This window comes from Acomys minous (genome assembly GCF_964271855.1).
Source record: "Acomys minous genome assembly, chromosome: 12".
Lineage (NCBI taxonomy): Eukaryota > Metazoa > Chordata > Mammalia > Rodentia > Muridae > Acomys > Acomys minous.
The window spans coordinates 100,221,634-100,242,514 of record NC_140493.1 but is presented as its reverse complement, the minus strand read 5'-3'; the positions used below and the strand labels follow the sequence as shown (position 1 = coordinate 100,242,514).

Sequence of the window (20,881 nt, the reverse complement as noted above, 5' to 3'; positions counted from 1 at the left end):
TGTTATTGAGGGTTTGTTTGGAAGTTGGACAAGGAGCTGTCTGCAGCTACTTAAGCTTTCAGGATAAGTATTTGATGTTGAGTCCCTGGGACTTTATTTCTGAAGTGCGAATGCACAGACCACTGGGGTAAAGTCTATACAGCTTCTAGAATAGGTATTTGGAGCTTTGTAGGAAAGAGAGAAACTTTCGGGATGGGTCCGAGGTACCCTGGGACAATGGTTAGAAATGTGACGATTATAGAGACACAGGAATCACACACGCTTAGAGGTTTGCAAAGGACCCAACTGGCCCAGAAGAGGAAGTTGTCTCTCCTCTGGGTAGAGACAGTGTGTGTCCATCCATACATACGTCTGCTCCACATAGTCACGTTGCTGTCTTTTAGGAGAGTAGGAAAATAGCATGATTTGGGTGCTTGTGCCAGAAAGAGGCTACAGAACCTTGCATCACAGTCACATGGCACCGGGGAAACTCCCCAGTCCTATCTCAGGGCTGCTGCTTAATGAGCCTGAACCAATTTGCATTTTTACAGAGCAGAATCATAGCAGCAGTTGGAGCTCCCTGGCCCCGCCCGGCTTTGGGGGACCTGATCTGTGTAAATCTGGTAATTCCCCAGGTGTCAAACAACTCAGACTTAAAGGGCACCTGAAGCCCTTCATTTCAATACCAAGGATTGCCCTTTTGAGTCAGCCTTGAAGGACTTGACATTCTAGGCTTTAATTATTGGAGAGACAAGCAAAGGCAATGAGGTGCCACTCTGAAGCAAATGTTTAACCACTCGAGTAGAAGAGGCATCGAGAGCGATAAATCCCCAAAGGGAATCCTCAAATCAGCTTTCCCCTCTCACCTCCAAGTGTGTGTTTAGACAACCCTGTGGGCTCAGGAGAGGGTGCATTGCTCCAGACCTTTCCTTATGTTTTAACTGTGCATGAGGCTGAGGCACGCTTTTAAAATTCAGTTCTATAAAGTGCCCCATATGCCCTGAAGCATGAGGGTACATAAGATAAAGACCATCGGCTACTTTCTCAAACAAGATTGAGTTTGCACTTGCTGACTGTGTATCAGTTTCCTTCCTCATTGCCATGGTCAAATATCTGAAAACCCATCGTAAGGGAGGAAGTGTTTATTTCGACACCTCTTCCCCTCCCCAGCCCATCATGGCGGAGAAGCCTTTTTGCTAGGAGCTCAGGTCGGCTGGTCCTTCTGTGTCAGTAGTCAGCTGCTGTACTCAGCTTGCTTCCTCCTCTTCATTCAGCCCAGGACCCCTTCCTATGGCATGGTGAGCCATAGCCAGCCCAGTTCTTCCATAAACCAACATTAACCAAGCCTAGATCGTCCCTCCCTCCACAGAAGGCCCAGAGCTCTATCTCCTGTGTGATTCTAGGTCCTGTCAAGGGGACAGTCAAAGGTAAAACATGACACTGACCAAATGCTCCATTCCCTCAAAATTCTGTCTCCATCGGTACCTCTCCCTAGAGTGAGCCTTACTGTCAGAGACATTCAGCAAGTAATATGTTACTAATTAAGACCAGATGCTCTGATGCGTCACATAGCCTGTGACCTCTGAGCCCAGGCAGCACTGGGGATTATAACTCTTCCTGACAGATCGTTCCTCTCTGAGAGTATCTAAGGGGGTCCCCAGCCTGGACATGGATGATGGCTCCCAATTAACCTGGAGCTCATTGGACAGACTGGCCAACCAGCGCTGCCAGGATGTTTCTGCCCTCTCACTGTCCCCTCCCACTCCCTTGGCTTTTGTGTGGCTTCTGACAACTTGAACCCAGGTTTTTATGCTTGCATAACAAGCACTTTCCCCAGCCCCAGTGATTTAATACTAGGTCACTCTCCATGACATCCCTGTCTGGTTCCAGGAAGAGCCATATCGATATGGTTGGACTTGGTTTCTGGTGACAGTGACTAGTCTCCAGGATCATAATAAACCACCTACATGTGTGAGTTAGGAAGGAGGATGAGGCAGGAGAATCAGAACTTGTTCTGTCAGTTCCGTTAATCAATAAGGAACTATTTATAGTCAACATGGCGGCCTTCCTGGAATCCAGAGCTGGAGGTGGCCCCTTCTAGAAGTTCTAACCTTGGTTGTTCGGTTCCAGAAGCCACAGTTTTAAGGAAGGAAGTCAGATCTCGTGGCCCACTCAATCGGGTTTGTTCCATGGTGGTAACAAGATACAAATGATCTGAGTCATTATTTATCGCCAGCCTGTGAATCCTATTAGCACTTCTCCAATTGTCTCTTTTTGTCAAGGGAACAGAAATCCATTATCAAGTACTTCCACACAATGACCTCGCATTTCCTCCCTGGGCTTGGCGCTCAGCTGTTGAGAAGAAGTGAAGAGCCAGCAGAGTTGATGTTAAGTCACAGGGAACAATTAGCTCCAAATTGGCAAGACATTGGCCAGGCAGAGCCCTTGACCTGCAGATGCCCAGCTTCTTCTTACAAAGGAAGTTTTCTGGGGAAGAGGCGTCTTGAGGTTCTCTGTAGGTTTCCAACGATAAAGCAGTGGAAGAGCCAAGGTTGTTTGTGAAATGACCATAGGTCTTAGAGATCACAAAAGGCTAGAAGTCCCTACACCCAGCTCCTACCTCAACCAGCAGCCTCTGCTATCTAAGCTCTGTGTCTGTCTATCCTTGCCTGACTGGAATGGTGAATGAGATAGCCTTTGCTTTCTTCCAGGTTGAAGTCAAGGCCTGAAGCATGGCTACCCCCCTTTCTTGGGGAACTTGTTTCTTTATTTTGGCAAGGACTCAGTACATAGCCCTGGCTAACCTGGAGCTCACTGTGTAGAGCAGGATACTCTTAAGAGAGCCAGCTGCTTCTGCTGCCAGTGCTGTGGTTAAAGCTTCAGGCAGGCTGTATGGCAGCCACTTGCATCTCTTCCCTAGCTCCTGATCTCTCTGTCTGTCTCTGTCTCTGTCTCTGTCTGCCTGTCTCTCTCTCTCTCTCTCTCTCTCTCTCTCTCTCTCTCTCTCTCTCTCTCTCTCTCTCCCCTTTCTCTCACCTCAAGCTTATGTCTGACCATCCAAGAGGACCACACCCACCTCAGCTAGTGCAGTTCAGTCTCTTGGCCCAAACCTTGGGCCGTTGCCCCTGCCCTGTCTTTGCTCCTTCTCCCTGGGTCAGGATTCTCACTGTGGCTGCCTTTATCCCTCACACTTCTCTGTTGTCTGTTACCTAGCTTGCTTCTTCACACTGTGTGGAGGGTGTGTGGTGCCTGGCTTCCTTGAGTAGAGCTCCTGCATACATGAAGACACCACATACACACAGGGTAAAAAAAATCATTTTTAAAGAGTAATGTGAATATAACCAGTATTGTATGGGCTTAGTTACACTGATTCCTGTTTTCTCACATGACTGATCAAGTTCAAATGATCCAACAGTAGACAATGTCATTTCAAGAGCCTCTTGTAGCAATATTTCCAAATCAGGGGAAAATAACACCAATGGTACAATTGACATGGTCAGAAACCCCCAATGCTATTGCTTTGTGTGTATATGTCTGCAGGCCTGAGAGCTTTAAAAATTGATGGGGACCCCAGACTAATTGCAGTGTGCTCTCCTGCATGGTGTCCAGGGATTAATGTCTCTGTGTAGGTTTACAGGGAATGGGCATCAGTCTAGTCACAAGGCCATTGTTATTATGCAAATTAGAAAAGTACAGTCTGAAGCCATACTCTTGAGAAATGGTCATAAAAATAGCATTAGGGGCTACAGAGTATGTTTATCAGGTGTAATGAATCAGAGAGGAAAGGGCCAACATTGGGACCCGTCCCCTCCCTCTACGTTTCTGTACTTTAAGCCGGCTGCTGGAGTGTGAGTCACCTTTATTATTTAATGTGTTGGTAGTGATGGCGCTGGTCCGGCTCTTGTTTTCTGATCTGGTCAGAAGGGACATGCCTTATCCTTTGCGATGTATGACATCTGGAAATTGAACCCTGAAGCCTTCACCTCTCCTAAACTCACCTCCCTGTCAATTCACACATGAAAAAGGGTGTGCTTTTGTCTAGGATACTTTTCAGACCACTTGTCAGGTGGTTAATTCCACACCTCATGGGCAGGTTCACATCAGTGGCATCCAGCGCTGTGGCACATCGCCGGGCTGAGAGAACCACTCCCAGTGAAGTGGGGGAAGACAGGAAGGCTGCTGAGGAGATAGATGCCTTCCCTTGGCGGCCTGGCCTGCTTCATCCTGCCTGTCTCCCACCTTCCCAGGACCATGATTTTCTTTGGTCCTTTTCTTAGAAGCTGACTCTCTTGAGATGTCCTGGATCACACCTGGAGCTGAGAGGCAGGCTGGAACTCTGCAGGTGTGTCACTCCCAGGTGTACCTGTCTGCACAGTGACACCTCATGCCATGTCCTGCCTGCTTTATGGGCAGACCTGGGCTGCTCACACGGGAGCCCTGGAGTGGCGGGAAGGGCCATCTGTGACCTCAGCTGCTGGGCGCATGGCTGAGACTCCTCATGCCTGGCTTTTGGGAGGAGATGGGAACCCGGGGGGGGGGGGGACGGGGGGAGGTGGGAGGAGGCGATGGTTCTGCCACTCCACCGTTGCCTCTCTGTCCAGGAGAAGAGGCCAGTGGGCTTCCATTGCATGCTTTCTCTCTGTGGAAGAGCTCGATGAAGCATCCTGGCCTGTCTTGCCTGCGTTGGCTGCAGGCGGCAGCCTTGTTCCTTTCACCATTCTTTGAATGTTGCCTGGCTGTACTCGGGTTTTCACTTAAAAACATCCCCATATATCTTTTCCCCTCAGTCTAGCCCCTAGTTACCAACTATTTGGGAACCCCACATAAGGATCTATACTTAAAAATAAAAACCCAAATTCGCACTTGCTCTGATCTGAAGAAAGGGAGAAGGAATTACAGGTTAGTTCCCTAAGATGAAAATTAAACACCTGAAAACGTTCCCAAATCTGAAACTTTCCTCGAACATTGACCTGTCCCACAAGTGGAAAATCCACACCATGAAATCTGTTTGATGTGCCAACGTATCAAAATACTGTGTAAAATTGTCTTTAAGCATGTGTATTAGGTGTACGTGGAAAATGAATTTTTTCATGTTTAGGGTTCTGTGGGGCATTTTGGACAAGGGACACTCAGCCCGTGTGCATGTCTGCTGCATCCTAGGAGAAGCTGGGGTTTAATTTCACCCCACATAGGGCCTGGCAGGCCGGGCAGGCTTGGTGGTTCTCCTTGCTACATTTGAGTCAAGAGGACTGAGTTTGTGAGCTTGGCATGCACAAGGGCGGGTTGTTAGATGGGGACAAGGGCACAGGACGCTTCCCTATGGCCTGCCAGGCTCAGCAGGCAGCACATGGGGTGTGTCCCTGGTACCCAGAGATAGATCCGTGTCAGAGATCTGTACTACAACCAGAAGGTTAGCCAATGGCGACACCACACAAAAACCTCAAAGTGGATAAAATTCCACTTTAATATTAATAAAAAGTTGCCTAAAATATGGAGACAAGACATAAGTGATCTCCCTTCAATTATCCCAGTCATGGGGTGCATACTTAGCGAGTCTGTTTGTGATTATTTCATTGTTTAGGGTTGTCCTTATTTTTTGTTTTGTTTTTAGCTCTCTCTTTTTATTTGATTTTGGGTAGTGCTGGGAATTCAACCCAGGGCCTGGTGTATGATAGAGAAATCCTTTACCCCACCGATGACCTGCATCTCCAGCCCTGGTTTTAGCTTATTGACAATGGCCACTTTGAAATATAGTCACATAGTGAGTAGTTCCCTCATGTGAAATAGATGGATTCATGGTCCAACACCTGCAAAGGAAATGCATTGGCTATTGCTCCATCTTTCACTCAGCAGACCTTGCAGTCACTCCGTCCTCTCACTCAGCAGACCTTTCAGAATATACCTCTTGTTAGACTTCAATTCTCGCTTGGATCAGTATTATCAACTTAGCCAGCTTCCTCCTTCAGGAGTTGAACACTTCCAATATCTTTTTATTTGGAATTTGTTTGAAAATCACTTAGTAACAATCTCACTTCTCAAAAGTAAAGCCAATCACTGCTAATATTTTGCTTGTATGCTGACACATCATTTAAAGATCAACACCGTTTTATTTTTATAATCTCTCTCTTTCCTTTTAATGGTACATCCCAGATGTTTACCTACATCTTAGTTCTTCTAATGGGTATGCACTAACTCACATATCCAAACTCAGCTAGTTTCTGATTTTTCGTAAACACCTGCATGCCACTGATCTTTATGCAAACCTGTCTTCCTTTACCTGGAATTAATTGCTATGTGTGCAACAAGAGCATGGTCTCCCAGCAGCATTAAACAGCACTGCAGCCAGGGGGTCGGGTGGAGGCGGGTGGGGGTGGGGTTGGTTCTGCTTTGCTCTTGGTTGTTCTTCATGCTATGATTTGCTACCCTGAAACTCTTGAGTTATATTTTCTAACCTCTCTACAGACTGTGGCCAAGTGGAGAGCTATGTTGGCAAACTTACACACCAAAGCCAGCCTAGCTCTGTGTGCAACACTCTTTCTAAGTCTGATGATTTGCAAAGCACTATGGGGCCTTGCAGTGCCTGGGACTGCTGTAAGTGTCATCTAAGCTGTGATATTTTAGCTAAATAATGCATGGATGGTTGAAAAAAAAAAAAGACCAGAGAAAACAGAAAGAAGTAAAACTAATGTTAATTATCTCCAAACACCAAGCCTAGCGATGGCCCTGTGAACAGTGTTTTGGCTGCGGGAGAGATTCACCTCACAAAGAAACAACAGGCACGTATTTTGACATCAGAAAATAGTTGCTAGTGTCTTTGAAGCATCATGTGATAGAATAGCCTAGAAAGCATTATTATTAGTGGTAGAGGGCTGGCTCAGCAGTTAAGAGCATTAGCTGCTCTTCCAGAGGGCTCAGGTTCAATTCCCAGCACCCACAAGGCAGCTCACAACCATCTGTAACTCCAGTCCCAGGAGATCCAATGCCCTTTTCTGGCCTCTGCAGGTACCACCGCATATGGCACACAGACATACATGCAGACAAAACACCCATACACAGTAAAAAAGAAAGGAAAAAAAATAACAAAACCAAATCCAAAACATTTTGAGTTTCAAATTCTGAGTAACAGCTGGTTGTATTTATTTGAACATTTATTTGTCCTTATGTTTCTTGGCACTCTTGGGGGATGTAATACATTTGATGTATGTGTCTGGTAAAATTGATTTTTTTTTCTTTCCATTTGCTAATTTTCACTTGCTTTTCTGCCACCCTGGATGCCTTAAAGTCCTTATTTGTATGAAAGAAAAAAACGTTCTTTTCTAAGTTATTCAACTCAGTCACCTGTGGCTTTGGAGTCCCCTTGACTATCTTCAAATTTCCTTGCTGGAGGCTTCTGGCCCCCCTCCTTTGTAATTATGTGCTGATGTTTTCTTAGTTCCCAACATTCTCGATAAAAGAGAGGTAATTAGTGTATTATGGCTTCTTTTTTGAATTGTTCACCAAGATAAGCAGAGGGGAATATGCTACATGGGTAAGGATTTGCATAACAATCGGAACAGCCTTTGTCAGAGAGGCTCAGTGTGATCTCCGGGAAAATGAAAGCACTTATTTATGGAAAGTCCCTGCATGTACTTATCTCTAAGAATTAAAAATTACCTCTGGCTGGCGGTGGCCTCCAATCTCAGAAGCAATGTTGTGCCCTGTTTGCTCTCAGAATGCCCTGGTTCTGAAGCTGCTGCACCCTGACATCTTTCTGTCAGTTCTGAGAGAGTCCCTTCCCTCCTTGGAAAGCTAGCAGCAGTCAAACCCAACCAGAAAGTTAAATATGGAACGCTATAGAATATTCTCTCTCTCACTAGCTCATAGGAGCTCTGTAGTTGCATGGCGAATGAATGAATGAATGAATGAATGAATGAAATCACAATTGAATGAATGAATTAATAATAGGGCACATTTCCTTAAAATTCTGTTTGCTAAAATACCTGGGATAGCCTTGTCACTTCCGCCTATGGATCAGAATCAAAAGTAGCATTTCCTCGGGGTGAAGGTCACACTCTTCCCACCAGCCCTGCCTTTGCCTCTGACTACCTGTCTCCACAATTTGCATGAGGCAGCTTTAAGCCTCCTTTTATCATTGTGCATAACCGTCAGTCACTGCCAAACTCTGTCAGCACGACAGCTGAGGTGGGGGGGGGCAGGGGGAGGGAAGCTCCCTGAGCCTTTAGCCTTTGCTCAGCCCCAGCACCCTTTGGCCTCCAGTCTCCCCCGGCTGAGGCAGGGATGAGAGGCCCTGGCTCTGTACTAGCTTCCCTCTTATGCCCATCTCTGCTCTTTGCCCGATTCTTCTCGCTGTTGAAGCACAGCACCTGGGCGATTGTCATTTCTACCTACACCATCTTTCTCAAGAACACACTCAGATTTCCAGCGTCTCTTCTGAGCAGATGCCTACAAGTGTCGTGTGAATTCCTGGCGGCCTCCCACCCCCACCCCCACCCCAGAGTCTGCCATGCTTTCTGGCTGTTGGCTAAGTGACAGGCATACATAGGTACAAGATTCTGGAATGACAAATAGCAGAGAGATAGACAGAGGGTTTGGCCTCATCCTGACCTTGAGCTTGTTGGCAAGTGGGGTGCTAGGACACAGTAAAGAACTGAGAGTGCTGACTTGCTCTGAGACTGCTGCCCCACCACAACTGACTTACAGGCCTAGTAAGATGGCTCAGTGGGTGAGAGTCATTGTCACCTGAGTTCAATCCTTGGAGCCCAGGCATGGGTAGGAGTAAGCCACAAAGTTGTCCTCCGACCTCCACACCCATATGGTGGCATAGCAACACATACAAATAAAATAATTTATAAAGAATACAGGCTGTTCTGACTTAAGCATAAAACTGTAGCCTGGGACCAAATGAGAACAGAGACAGGAAGGAGCCATAGCCATAGCTTTATCCACTCACCCCCTGACCCCCCTACTCAGGCCCAAAAAGGCTTCCACAACTTCAAAGTTAAAGCAGCTTTTTCCAGATGTTTCCTGATTCTTCAGCTCTCAGATTAGCTGCGGGCACTTGCTGTCTTTTAAATTACCCTTTGCAAAGGTAGAAACTGCAGGTCACTCTCCTGGGCCTTGGGTCCCTTGTACATTCCAAGTTTGTTTTCTGGGTGGCTGTAAACTTGCGTGGGAGCCACCTTCTCATGTCCTGCTGAGGACCAGCAAACATTTCCCCAAATGTGGTCACTGTGTGGTTATGGCTGCAGATTCCAGCTGGCACACTGTGCAGAAGAAAGCTAATGATTTTAATGTGGACTTCTGATTACACATCGGTGCTAAACCCTTTAAAAACTCCGGCTTTATTAAACCCATCCATAACCATGAGCAAAGGGAACCTATGCAAGTGTCCCAGATATTTGGGGACTTCACAATTTCCATTTCCAATCAGTAGTTCAGGCTTGAATCACCTTTTTTGCTTATAGTCAGCTGTGGGGCTGAAATGCTTCTCCCATGAAATATCAACACCACCCTGATTCATTTGTCTGGCAATCTCTCACTGTAGCTTCAGACTTAATGCGCTCACTGGCAATTTAGGTAAATTTGATAGACACAGACGCATCATCTCATGGAGCTGTGCGGGAGGAACGGCTTGAATCCCCAACCTCTCGCTCTTGTTTAAATCATTTCAATTTTTTTTCCCTCTTGGGCCTTTTACTTTCTAGAAACTTCCTTGATATGTGTATGAATTTCCTAGGGCTGCCATAACAAATTGCCATATACTAAGTGGCTTAGACGGCAGAAGTTGCCCTTTGGCTCTAAAGGCTGGCTGTTGGCAAGGCTGGCCTCTTAGAAGATCTGTGCCAGAGAATCTGCTCTGTGACTCACCCCTCGCTTCTGGTGGCTGGTGACAGTGTCTGGCATCCTTGGCTTGTAGACGCGCCACTCTAGACAGCCTCCATCTTTACAGGAACTTCTCCCTACAGGTGACCTATTTATTTATTTATTTATTTATTCATTTATTTATTTATTTATTTATTATGTATACAATGCACATTGTATCACATTATAGATGGTTGTGAGCCACCCTGTGGTTGCTGGGGATTGAACTCAGGACCTGTGGAAGAGCAGTCAGTGCTCTTAACCACTGTGCCATCCCTCCAGCCCCGACCTCTTTTTGTAAGGACACCAGCCACACTTGGCTAGGACCTTGACCTACATCAGTAAGTCTGTCTAATTAACTATACCTACCTCCAAATAGGATCTCGGCACCTTTTGAGTTGTAGAGAAATGAAGTCTGGCCATGTTTGCAAGATCCCATCTATTCTATGTTTTCACAAATCTCGCAGCTTCAGGAGTCATCAGCTTTTACACGTCACATGTCATCCTTCCTCTGCCCCGTGTTTCACCCTCTGCTGAGAGCCTGCTGAAAAGAAACACAGATATCATATTATTTTACTTGTATAACTTTTAAAGACAGAGAAAAACAGCGGATGACACTGTCTCACCACAGTGGCAGTAAAGGGGGTGGGGGGTGGGGCGAGAAAGGTTAAACTGCTCCTGTTAGTCTTACAGCGTGTATCTGGCTTTTAACACTGCAGCTCATTAAAGGGGTGGAAGATTAAAAGGGAGTAGGAAATCCTCTCTCTCTCTCTCTCTCTCTCTCTCTCTCTCTCTCTCTCTCTCTCTCTCTCTCTCCTCTCTCCCCCCCTCTCCTCCCCCTCTCTAACACACACACACACACACACACACACACACACACACACACACACACACACACTGCTGGGGATTGGACCAGTGACTTCTGAATGCTCTAAAATGTTCATTTTGAAACAGGCCCTTGCTAAGTTGCTCGGCTTGAACCTTACACGGCTCAGGCAGGCCTTAAATTCTTGATTCTCCTGAGCAGCTGGGACCGCAGCCCCGCACCACCTAACCCTCAGCTAGGTCTTTGCCCCAGCTTTCTCCTTACCCTTCCCCCAGCTCTCAGATCGCCCCACTCTTTCCACCACCAACCACACGGGAGTGGTCCTGGCACCCCTTTGGCTCCCTGAGGTTCCCTTCACTGTGTAGAAGCCTGGTTACAAAATTTGCTCTCCCGTGCCTCCGGGCCTCTGACCTCAGGACTGGATCTGCTGCTAGCCTGGGTGGTCATGAAGTGTAACCCCCGCCAGCTTGTCTAGGACAGAGCCCTAGGTCTAAGCCACACAAGAAGGTTCTCTCTCCCAGGCAAGTCCCAAATTCCAAGTTCACTCTCACCATCTTTTTGATCCCCTGCATCCACACTCAGCAGCCTCCCAGTGATCAATGCCTTTACCACGAAAGATTCTGAGTGCAGAAAACCTAATTCAAAGTGGCAGCAGCAATAGGAACATGTGCCATGTTCTCCAATACCCTAAACTATATGTGTATATGAGACACACATGAAGCAGGTGGCCTTTTTTTTTTTTTTTTTTTTTTTTTTTGAGACAGGGTCTCTCTCTGTGTTAGCCTTGGCTATCCTAGACTCACTTTGTACACCAGGCTGGCCTCGAACTCACAGCGATCCGCCTGCCTCTGCCTCCCTTAGTGGGCTACCACAGCCGGCTAGCAGGTGGCGATCTTAAAGGTACTGCATGGTTCATGTGACCAATAGCCTGGGTGAAAGTGAAGCCACCGACACTGACATCTGCTTTCTTTGCACTTTTTAGCCTCTTTTGCCCCAGCCTTGTCCCAAGGTTCCCAGGCGGCTGAGAGCTGATTGTACCACTTGCCTCATTGCTGGAGCCAGTAACTTGAGGGAAGCTGTTGGCAGGATCCTATCTTTCATGATCTACATCATCCTTTTATGATGATGTGGGGGGGAGGGGGGAAGAGACTGCAAAGAGAAGACGTTCAGGAATACTTGGTGAAGTTCTAGAAAAGGAGAAGAGAGGAAGAGCGAGTGATGGTTGCATGGTCAGATATGAAAATATGGGTGGGGGGAGTTGAAAACATTTGCGCACGTGTGCAAAGCTGCTTAGAGACGGAGAGCCACTGTGCCATCTGATGAGTGGCATCCTTTACTCTGTGTGGCATGGAACATTCATTGGATTTGTTTCCATACAGCTTTAACGTGTCTCCTAGGAGAAGACTGTTTTCATTGTTACAAATCTGAAACCAACAATTTTCTTTTAAAATGCAAATATAAGTTCAATTTTCCCTTATTTTCCCTACAAAGCTGAAAGCACACTGTGTCTTAGAGATTTTTCATTTCAACGTATTGTGATATGACGTTACCTTTCATTAATCCCTTCCAGCTAAGCAAAATTTAATTAAAACCACCTCACATGATGGCAACCGCTTATGTTTTTTTTTTTTTCTAAAGAGCTTAGGCAGGCTTGGTGGAACAGGCCTGCGATCCCAGCTTCTCAGGGGCTAGTTACAACAAGGCATACCTGGGTTGTACATTGAGTTTGAGACTAGGTTAGGCAACTTTGCGAGACCTGGTCTCAAAATAAGAAGGAAAAAAAAAAAAAAAGAGGGAGAAGAAGGGGGAAAAAAAAAGAGGGAGAAGAAGGATTGGAAAAGAAAGGCTGATGGGCAGTAGGGAGATGGCTCAGTGGTTAAGGGCATTGGCTGCTCTTCCTGGGTTCAATTCCCAGCACCCACGTGAAGGCTCACAAGCAGCTAAATCTCTATCTCCAGAACATCTGACATCCTCTTTTGACCTCCGCAGGCACTGCATGCATGTGGTACCACATTAATGCAGGTAAACCACCAATATACGTAAAAAATAAGTTTAAGTAATTATTTTTTAAAGAGGGCTGGGGATACAGCCCAGCCCTGTACTGCTTGTCTAGCACACACATGGCCCTGGATTTAACTCCTAGTACCACAACGAGGTCAGAGAAGCAGGTGGGGGGGGGTGGAGGTTTGTGTGGGGGGGTGAGAGTGGGGGTGGGGTGGGGGTGGGGAGCTTGGCTCCAAGCCCTTTGTCCTGAGGGAAGCAGTACTACTGCAGTCAGAGGACTCCACTTAGAATCCAGTGCGTGTTGCATCATGGCCTCGGCCCTGTTAATTTTGGATAATAAGAAATTGTTATTGCTTATGTTCCATTTTACATGATTATTGGCTGGTTTTGAAAGGATTTGGACTTGAGAATAAAAAGGAAATGCAAAGGCATTATGTACTCCACCCACCCACCCACCCAGGACAATTGTATCAAGTGGAAGTAGGACCGTCCCACCGTGTATGGAGATCTAGGATAAAAATTATTGTTGGTACAGAGCCAAAGCCACAAGTGGAAGGTGCTCACGCCTGTCACTGTCATTGGCCTTTACCATCACAAGTGCACTGGGGATGTTGGAAACATGCGCTGTCCTCCAAACTGTCCCCATGGCCCCATTCTGTTCTGGTACTGGTTTCACTGGAAATTTTAAGGAATGAAAGAAAGCATTTTTTCTTGATTTAGACTAAGATTTATGAATGTAGATATCACAAAAAATCCATGTAAATAGGGCTACAAAGCTAAACCTCTTACTGTCTTGGCTGACTATGACACATACTTCATGACAATTATTATTTGTAATTTTGTAAATATTGCTCTGGGTTCAATGCTTTTTTATTGTGTAAAAGATGTTATATGAACTTTGCCATGTAAACTACCTTAAATGTGTGCTTCAGTGGCACTAGGTATACCTACAGTGTTCTGCAACCGTCATCACTATCCATTTCCTGAACTTAAACATTTTAAACAGGAACTCTCAATTCACTACACATTAATTCCCAATGTGCTTCATCTCTAGTCCGTGGTAACCGTGTGTGTGTGTGTGTGTGTGTGTGTGTACATGTGTGTGCATGTGTATACATGTGTGTTTGCAGGTGTACACATCCAAGAGAGTCCATGCTGATGCTGTTTGTTGACATCAGGTGTCTACACTCCTTCTCCTCATTATTGTTATTATTATTATTATATTAAGTATTTGATATATAATTATTTATCATCATCATCATCATCATCATGATCAAGAGAGAATTTCCCCAAACCTGGGGCTCTCCGTTATGGCTAGTCTGGCTGGATAGGGACCCACCTGTCTCTAACCCTCCCTGCACTAGGGTTACAGGTGTGTAACCTGCCAGGTTAATAACTCTGCTTCTCACTTTGCCCCCCTGAACCATTGTCTTCCCTCTTTTCTGTTTTCTATCTCTGACGAGTGGACTCACCCTGTGTGGCGTGTGTCAGAGCTACACTCCTCCCTAGGACAGCACAGCAGCAGGCAGCGTCCACTCCATCTCAGTTACACGTCCACTGAAGGGCAGTTGGGTCATTCCCACCTTTTGTGTACAGGGGGTACTGGGCCCTGGCAATTCTGGCTTTCAGTTCTTTTGAGGGTATGTCTAGGAATGGAGTATCTGTGTCATATGGTAATTTCTTCCTTTAGGCTTGGCGCACACCCACGCCTCTCCCTGACCAGGCATCTCACTTGCCATCCCCATTTGCACTGGACATGAGTTCCAGTTTCTCTGTGTCCTTGTCAGCACCGGACAGTTTTCCTCTCCTTCCTTTTCCCCTTCTTCATTCCTGTCCCATTCCGAACCTTCATCTGCCCCTTACCCGTCTCCTTCCCCCCCTCCCTCCCTGGTTCATCAGCCTTCCTGATAAATGGGAAGTGGTGGTAGCAATTGCTTTCAGGCGAGTGTTTCCCTTTGGCTCAGGAGCATTCCCGCAGGCAGTGCACTGTGGGTAGCCATGCTGTGAGGCTCCTCTTGAGGATGCAGGGGTTGACTAGGCGGACTCTGTCACAACCCATTCCTGCATCAGTGGCATCGATTCACCATTGCCACTTTCTGAGGCAAATTTCTCTGCCTGAGTGGAGTGTGGGGAAAGCCTCTGGCTCACCATCTGCTCAGAGTCACTCTAGGAACGACTATCCCACCCAGGCGGCCTGAGACATCCCTCTTCATGAAGATGGCTTTGACACAGAAAGAGCTCTCAAGTCCTGGTGTGTGTCTCATGACCGAAACACCCATGGTCAAGTTAATTTTTACCAGATTTATAGGAGGAACAGTGTCAGAAGGGAATGTTTCTCCTATTCCGTTTAGCTTTCCATATGCCCTTAGTTGGTTTTTCATCTCTTTAAACTAAACACACTCGAACCACTGTAACGCCAACGTGACACTCTTGCAACTCACTTCAGATTTTTATTTGAATATTTAAAATGAGTCTCTGACCAAAAATTAGGTCACTGTCATTTGTTCTGTTCCTGTAATGTACTGTTGGCAGATGGGGAATGTACTCCTTAATTTCCGTTTATTTACACGGTGTAGTGTCAGTGTTGACAGGGATCTCCAGATTGAGCATACTTCATTGCAAAGTCAGGTCATGTTGAGGAGCCTCACTGCTCCAGGTCTGTGGACTGAGTTCCTTTGGTGGTAATATCTCATCTGTACCAATGTATTGGGTCCACTTCAGGGAACTTCCATGTCTGTTGGGAAGCATAAACATCCACAGAGAGGATTATGGGAAAGTTGTTTTGTGCTTATAAAATGATAGACTGAAGATTTGAGCTGTGTCTCTAGGCTGCAGGCTGGCTCCTGGAGACTAGGGAGATGGCTCTGTAGGGAAAGTGCTTCCTTGACAAGCGTGAGGGTCTGAGTTTGGGTCCTCAGCACATCCATAAAAGGCCAGGTGTAATCCCAGTGCCGAAGAGGTGAAGGCAGAAGGATCCCTGGAGCTTGCGGAACACCTAGTCCTGCCTAACTGGTGTGCTTCAGTAAGCAAAAGACCATGTCTGAAAAATAAGTAAGATGGAGAATGAGAGAGGATGACGTTGACTTCTGACCCCCACATGCATACATATGTGCAACCCCCAACACAGCCTGTCTCTCTCTCACACACTGGGGGGGGGGGCGGGGGGAGGAAGAGAGAGACAGAGAGAGAGACAGAGACAAAGAGACAGACACAGAGACACAGAGACACACACACACACACACACACACACAGAGAGAGAGAGAGAGAGAGAGAGAGACAGACAGACAGACAGACAGACAGACAGACAGACAGACAGACAGACATGGTCTTGCTGGATGGCTACTGCTTCTTAAAAGCAGACCTTGTATAGTAAGAAACTGGCCATGGTTGTGCCTTCATTTCTGAGTGGTGGCAATCTTGGAGTTACCTTGCCTGCCAAAGTCAGGCAGCTATTGAAGTCGTGTCATGTGACAGGCACCCCAGGTTTCACTCTCTCCCCAGTTCCCCTCACCCCAGGTTGCATGGTCAGATGAGTTCTTTAGATTTTAATATAAAATAGTAGCTCCCGATTTTAAATCCAGAGAGAAATCTCCACTGTCCTCCTCGGGGTGACCCCAGTGCATTCCTTAGACCCTCCCCGTCTCTCCTCTCTGCAGCAGTCCTGTGGCATCTCTGGCACGTAGATTATGTTGCCCCACAAAACACGTATTGCCACTTAGTTTGCAGCTTGGAAGCAAAGGTCCGGGGCAGCCATCTGTGAGTTTCAGAATGTCTGGCCGCTATGCACACTTTCTAGGGCAGCTTTCCCCAGACAAACGCTGCGTGCAGCCACCTGAGCCAGCCCCTCTGTTCTTTGTCTTCTCCCCTTTCTATAGGTGGTGGTGACGGTGGGAGGAGGAGAGGCAACCGAGCTTTCCTCTTTACTACGGCATGTGCGCACTGTTTGCTCTGGTTTTGGAGAACATACATCGCTTGTTCTTTTTGGAGCCTCCTCTAGCCCTTTCTGGCCTTCAACTCACTCTGTAGTCAAGGATGATACCCTCCCTTGTGTTCTGGGATTATAGGTGTGTGCACCACACCCAGTGTGTATGGAGACGAGGCTGCACCTAGGGCCTTTGGCATGCTCGGTAAATGTGCCACCAACTGAACATTCAAAGTGCAAGCAGGCTTAAGGGTCTTTATGCCCCCAGAAAATCCATACATCCATGAGAACCCTGCAAGCAGGACCTTCTGTCTGCCGCCTGTTGGAGGCATTCATTGAAATGGGAAGTTCACGTGTGAGGAAACTTGGGACAAGAGCTGCTAAGACAGGGTGGGAGGAGAAAGTAATTTGGGAGTAGGTAGGGATTGTGCTGCCCCTGAACATTTTAGAGGGTAGTGAGAGCTTGATTCTTAGGAAAATATCTGAAGTAAGAATTTTCCTAAAGTGCATAATAGAAATACTTCAACTAGCGGCATTGCGTTGGCATTGGTACAAATATGTAAGTAGAGATGACAGATACCAAAGACGCGCTGTTCTTCCAAAGAGGCGGAATTATTATGTGTTAATTATCCAGATGTGAATATGGCTGGAAAAGAGAGTCAAAGACTCAAACATTGGAACAATTAAGTAAGAAATTAAAATGCTGTTGACCCCGCCCCTCAAAACTTTATCTTCACAATATATTACAATGAGGTGATAATGCCCTGCAACCCTTTTCCTTTAGGAAGTGATTCTTCTAGTAATTTCAATAAAATATACCTTTGTGCCAGATGTTGAGGAGCGAGCAGATTAATGTGGGTCTCCCCATTGCTGCTCTATCATCTATCTTTGAAGAATTTCCGATCAAGTTGCCTTTGGCCGCAGCACTGTGGAAGGGACCTGGATAGCTCAGGCACTGCCACTTGATGGCCTCAGCACTGTCTGCACACTTCGCGCCACACTCACTGCCTCCTGCAGGACCATGCATAGAAGGCATGCACACTGGATGTGACAGATAGCATACTGCAACCCAAGAGGACCCTTCACCACCACGGCAGCCTCACCTCTGAAGGGCTGCTCACTGAGAGAGCTCTCCAGTTGTTAACCCTGAGCATACTTCCCACTCACACATTTAGCTTTGGTCTTGGTCAATACCAAGCTTGCATTTTCAGGTTTTTTTTTTCAATGTGTATTTTTACAGTGCTGTTATATTAAGACCAAAAAAAATCATAAAGAAAACAGTTCATTATCCCTTATTATTTATCAAATATGACATGGTCATATCTCCACCCTCTGTGTTTCTGTAGATACACGAGTATATATGTGAATACACATAGACATGTATTTTTTGTACCCATGACCCATATAAGATATGGTGACACCAGCTCTAATATCCTTTTTGTTTCCAGAATCCTGTTGATGCAGAATAGAAAGGCAGAGAGAGAGAGTTAAGGAGAGATGGAGAGCAGGGGAAAGGCCCTCATGTTAGTCTTGTTGAAGTTTCTTGCAGCCAAGAGTTAAGAAACCCTGCACAATTAACACATTTTGCCTGTGGGTATTACCTACATAGAGACACTATTTCTTTTATGTAGAGATATTAAAATAGCAGTGAAACGAGCTTAAGACCTAAGCATATATGACCGTCCTCTTTTCCCACATGTAAACCTGAGATTTTTGAAGAATCTCACAAAGACTAGACATTTTTTTTTTCCAGTATAAAACCCAACTTCTGTAACCATTGTGACCCCTGGAGCCTTGTGGCCTTGGATTTTACTGTTTCCACTGTAATCCTGTCTACTGCACAGGAAGCACCTTCCTACCAGTAAGAAAAGGTTTTTAGCAGCAATCCTGATGTGACTTCAGAAGCCACCCAAGTCTTATATATGGCTCTTCTGAAGACATGTGAGTGCTGTCTCCAGAGAAGCTCATACCCATGTCGTCTCATCCTTCCCAGCATGCCTCTTTATCAACCCCAGAGGTTAAATCCCTGAAAAAAAAAAATCCCAGCAAACACCAACTCAGCTTCACACTGGTTCATCCTAAAATTCTTCTCTGTGCCAGACTTACCTGAAACAACTCTCCAGGCTGCTACAGGTGGAGGAACTGTGTCTCCTCCCCTCCCACTGCTCTTGAGGCCAGCAGTGGGTTTGACACTGTGAGCGTGAAGCGGGCTGCGGAATTATGTAAGCCTTAGCATGAATCCTGGCTTCCGTACATTGTGGGTGGGTGGCCTTAGGCAAGACCCTTCTTTGCCAGTCCTTCCATCTCTCCTCCTGAGGGCTTTCCCTGCCTCTCTTTCTCTCCCGTTTGTAAATACTCATTGCGTGCTTAAAGCTGCTAGGTCTGAACAATGTTTTTCCATCTAAAACCATGGATATTGAAGCATATTACATAGTGCGGATATGAAATGTTACTGTGATAATACACGTAAAGGGTTGGAACAAATACCCGCTCGCTGCAGGGCGCCTGGTAAACGGTGTTCTGCGGTCAGTCAGCAGGTCCCGTCGCTCTTCCGCAATTCTTGTTCTTCTTAGCAGTCTCCATAACGATGGGCGGAGGCTTTGATTCTTAGGCTAAGTAGGAGGCGCCTAGCTAGGCTTTAGCCCTCAACCTATTGCACTGCGTTCTTTCTACCACCCATGCTTGTGCCTCCGAAGTATTGCTCTCATACTCCTGTCTGTCTGTCTGTCTGTCTGTCTGTCTGTCTGTCTGTCTCTCTCTCTCTCTCTCTCTCTCTCTCTTTTTCTCTCTCTCTCTCTGAGACAGGGTTTCTCCATGTAGCCTTGGCTGTCCTAGACTCACTTTGTAGACCAGGCTGGCCTCGAACTCACAGAGATCCGCCTGCCTCTGCCTCCCAGGTGCTGGGATTAAAGGCATGTGCCACCACACCCGACATCACACTCATCTCTCTTTACTTGAGACCTTTCAGTGGTCCCCAAGGCCCAGCAAAAAGATTCTGAACTGCTTCCTGGCCACTTCCGATTCTAAGAATTCTTAGGACTTGGCTCAGTCTGTGAGCTCTCCTGGGATCTCAGCTCCAGGCAAACCTGCAGTCCTTCCCCATCCACCGGAAGTGGCTCCGCCTCTTTCATCTCCTTCAGCCACTAACACAAATGCAAGAGGTTCTGTTATCATCAGTGCAAGAAGAAAATAGTGCATGGGCCAAGAATCAGGAAGCTCTGCTCTTATTTGCACTGCATCTCAGATCCTTTCTGCTGCTGTAACAAAATGCACATGCACACTGGATTGTTTATAGGCAACACACTTGTTTTCTCACAGTTCTGGATCCTGAAAGCCCAAGGTCGTGGTGCGAGGTGAGCAAGCACCTTTTGGCCATTTCCTTAGAGGGGAGGAAAACATTGATGCACACGAGGGAGGGTAAAGAGTCTGAGAGATGGACGGGCCTGGCTATGCCTTTCTTACTGTGTGTATTTCTTTGATGTGTGTGTGTGTGTGTGTGTGTATGTGTGTGTGTGTGTGTGTGTATGTGTGTGTGTGTGTGTGTGTAGTCATGCATGCACACACCACAGTGCACATTTGGAAGTAACAGGACAACTTTCTGGGTCACTATGATTGTTTCACCATACGGATCTCCGAGATCTAACTGAGCCTGTTAGGTTTTGAGGCAAGCGCCTTTACCTTCTGAGCCATCTCACCAGCTCTGAACTTGCCCTTTCATCATGGCAGAAGTCTCACCTACAAGGGACAAATTTCCATTGACTAGTCACTTTCCTGAGGTCCCTCCTCCATGCACCACTAGAATGGCAGCCAGATTTTGTCAGTGTGCATTTTGGTGGGAACATGCATGCAAACTGTAAAATGTAGTAAGACCTTGTGACTTCCCAAATGCTTTAGGCAGCTGCTGGTTCTTTAGCATACTCTTGCTATTCAGCATAACACAGCAGCAGGGGGTGCTTTCTGAACCCTACTCCAACCTCTGAACAAAAGACTAAACAGATCAATTTTTTTATCCTTCATATTACAACAGCCACAAAGACCTCTTGGGGATTATGTATTCATTTCCAACAATTAAAATATTTTATTGATCCTATCTTCAGGATTAGTTATGAAATTGGTACTGGGCTTAGAATGTCTCTTAATAGTGGTGCTCGATTTGCAAAGACTCTTCTACCTTGGGGACAGCCTCTGTCACAGACAGTGATAAAGGAAGTCATAGGCTACACCCCCCAACTGTTTTTTTCAAAAAGGTGTTTTCTATAGAGTGAATTAGTGTCTTTAAATATATATAT

At 46.4% G+C, this 20,881-nt stretch overlaps 1 protein-coding gene across 1 annotated transcript in view; it reads left to right on the top strand.

Moving 5' to 3' along the window:
* The window catches only part of PRKCA (protein kinase C alpha), a 399,124-nt gene that overhangs the window by 133,964 nt on the left and 244,279 nt on the right, over positions 1 to 20,881 (top strand). The gene's annotated exons all lie outside the window — the stretch shown is intronic.